The sequence below is a fragment of the Rhipicephalus microplus genome, unplaced genomic scaffold (assembly GCF_043290135.1).
Source record: "Rhipicephalus microplus isolate Deutch F79 unplaced genomic scaffold, USDA_Rmic scaffold_218, whole genome shotgun sequence".
In the NCBI taxonomy this organism is placed as follows: domain Eukaryota; kingdom Metazoa; phylum Arthropoda; class Arachnida; order Ixodida; family Ixodidae; genus Rhipicephalus; species Rhipicephalus microplus.
Genome location: NW_027464789.1, coordinates 31,900 through 35,000, shown reverse-complemented (window position 1 = coordinate 35,000; position 3,101 = coordinate 31,900).

Below are 3,101 nucleotides of genomic sequence, written 5' to 3'. Positions count from 1 at the left end.
ATGAAAGTGTACGCAGGTGTCCTAAGGCAGTTTTTTTTTTTTTTTCCTCATTTTGATGTCGCCCCGGCTGACGCGGTTTTCGTTTTTCCGTGCCGCCCCGGCTGACGCGGTTTTCGTTTTTCCGTGCCGCCCCGGCTGACGCAGTTTTTGCGCCGCCCCGGCTGACGCGGTTTTTGCGCCGCCCCGGCTGACGCGGTTTTCGCGCCGCCCCGGCTGACGCGGTTTTCGCGCCGCCCCGGCTGACGCGGTTTTTGCGTCGCCCCGGCTGACGCGGTTCGGACTTTGCACTTTTTGGCTCACCCCGGCTGGCGGCCCACTCACTCGATCGCCAGGTCTGTTTGCCCCGGTGGTTCCACCGCCAGGCTTAAGCGCGAACTTTTTTTGTTTGTTTTCTTTTGATTAAGCGCAAGCTTTTTTCTTTGTTTTCTTTTGATTAAGCGCGGGCTTTTTTCTTTGTTTTTTTTTTTATTTCGCCCCGGCAGACGCGGTTTTTGCGCCGCCCCGGCTGACGCGGTTTTTGCCGCCCCGGCTGACGCAGTTCGGACTTAGCACTTTTCGGCTGTGCCTGGCTGGCGGCCCACTCACTCAATCGCCATGTCTGTTTGCCACAGTTTTCCCGGTGGTGCCGCACCCGGGCTCGCCCCGGCTGACGCAGTTTTCGCGCCGCCCCGGCTGACGCGGTTTCGTGCCGCCCCGGCAGACGCGGTTTTCGCGCCGCCCCGGCTGACGCGGTTTCGTGCCGCCCCGGCAGACGCAGTTCGGACTTAGCACTTTTCGGCTGTGCCTGGCTGGCGGCCCACTCACTCGATCGCCATGTCTGTTTGCCACAGTTTTCCCGGTGGTGCCGCACCCGGGCTCGCCCCGGCAGACGCGTTTTTTTTTTCTTTCGCCCCGGCTGACGCAGTTTTCGCGCCGCCCCGGCTGACGCGGTTTCGTGCCGCCCCGGCAGACGCGGTTTTTTGCGCCGCCCCGGCTGACGCGGTTTTTGCCGCCCCGGCTGACGCAGTTCGGACTTAGCACTTTTCGGCTGTGCCTGGCTGGCGGCCCACTCACTCGATCGCCATGTCTGTTTGCCACAGTTTTCCCGGTGGTGCCGCACCCGGGCTCGCCCCGGCTGACGCAGTTTTCGCGCCGCCCCGGCTGACGCGGTTTCGTGCCGCCCCGGCAGACGCGGTTTTCGCGCCGCCCCGGCTGACGCGGTTTCGTGCCGCCCCGGCAGACGCAGTTCGGACTTAGCACTTTTCGGCTGTGCCTGGCTGGCGGCCCACTCACTCGATCGCCATGTCTGTTTGCCACAGTTTTCCCGGTGGTGCCGCACCCGGGCTCGCCCCGGCTGACGCAGTTTTCGCGCCGCCCCGGCTGACGCGGTTTCGTGCCGCCCCGGCAGACGCGGTTTTCGCGCCGCCCCGGCTGACGCGGTTTCGTGCCGCCCCGGCAGACGCAGTTCGGACTTAGCACTTTTCGGCTGTGCCTGGCTGGCGGCCCACTCACTCGATCGCCATGTCTGTTTGCCACAGTTTTCCCGGTGGTGCCGCACCCGGGCTCGCCCCGGCAGACGCGTTTTTTTTTTCTTTCGCCCCGGCTGACGCAGTTTTCGCGCCGCCCCGGCTGACGCGGTTTCGTGCCGCCCCGGCAGACGCGGTTTTTTTGCGCCGCCCCGGCTGACGCGGTTTTTGCCGCCCCGGCTGACGCAGTTCGGACTTGGCACTTTTTGGCTGAGCCTGGCTGGTGGCCCACTCACTCGATCGCCATGTCTGTTAGCCACAGTTTTCCCGGTGGTGCCGCACCCGGGCTCGCCCCGGCTGACGCAGTTTTCGCGCCGCCCCGGCAGACGCGGTTTTCGCGCCGCCCCGGCTGACGCGGTTTTTGCCGCCCCGGCTGACGCAGTTCGGACTTGGCACTTTTTGGGCTGAGCCTGGCTGGCGGCCCACTCACTCGATCGCCATGTCTGTTTGCCACAGTCTTCCCGGTGGTGCCGCACCCGGGCTCGCCCCGGCAGACGCAGTTTTCGCGCCGCCCCGGCTGACGCGGTTTCGTGCCGCCCCGGCAGACGCGGTTTTCGCGCCGCCCCGGCTGACGCGGTTTCGTGCCGCCCCGGCAGACGCAGTTCGGACTTAGCACTTTTCGGCTGTGCCTGGCTGGCGGCCCACTCACTCGATCGCCATGTCTGTTTGCCACAGTTTTCCCGGTGGTGCCGCACCCGGGCTCGCCCCGGCAGACGCGTTTTTTTTTTCTTTCGCCCCGGCTGACGCAGTTTTCGCGCCGCCCCGGCTGACGCGGTTTCGTGCCGCCCCGGCAGACGCGGTTTTTTGCGCCGCCCCGGCTGACGCGGTTTTTGCCGCCCCGGCTGACGCAGTTCGGACTTAGCACTTTTCGGCTGTGCCTGGCTGGCGGCCCACTCACTCGATCGCCATGTCTGTTTGCCACAGTTTTCCCGGTGGTGCCGCACCCGGGCTCGCCCCGGCTGACGCAGTTTTCGCGCCGCCCCGGCTGACGCGGTTTCGTGCCGCCCCGGCAGACGCGGTTTTCGCGCCGCCCCGGCTGACGCGGTTTCGTGCCGCCCCGGCAGACGCAGTTCGGACTTAGCACTTTTCGGCTGTGCCTGGCTGGCGGCCCACTCACTCGATCGCCATGTCTGTTTGCCACAGTTTTCCCGGTGGTGCCGCACCCGGGCTCGCCCCGGCTGACGCAGTTTTCGCGCCGCCCCGGCTGACGCGGTTTCGTGCCGCCCCGGCAGACGCGGTTTTCGCGCCGCCCCGGCTGACGCGGTTTCGTGCCGCCCCGGCAGACGCAGTTCGGACTTAGCACTTTTCGGCTGTGCCTGGCTGGCGGCCCACTCACTCGATCGCCATGTCTGTTTGCCACAGTTTTCCCGGTGGTGCCGCACCCGGGCTCGCCCCGGCAGACGCGTTTTTTTTTTCTTTCGCCCCGGCTGACGCAGTTTTCGCGCCGCCCCGGCTGACGCGGTTTCGTGCCGCCCCGGCAGACGCGGTTTTTTTGCGCCGCCCCGGCTGACGCGGTTTTTGCCGCCCCGGCTGACGCAGTTCGGACTTGGCACTTTTTGGCTGAGCCTGGCTGGTGGCCCACTCACTCGATCGCCA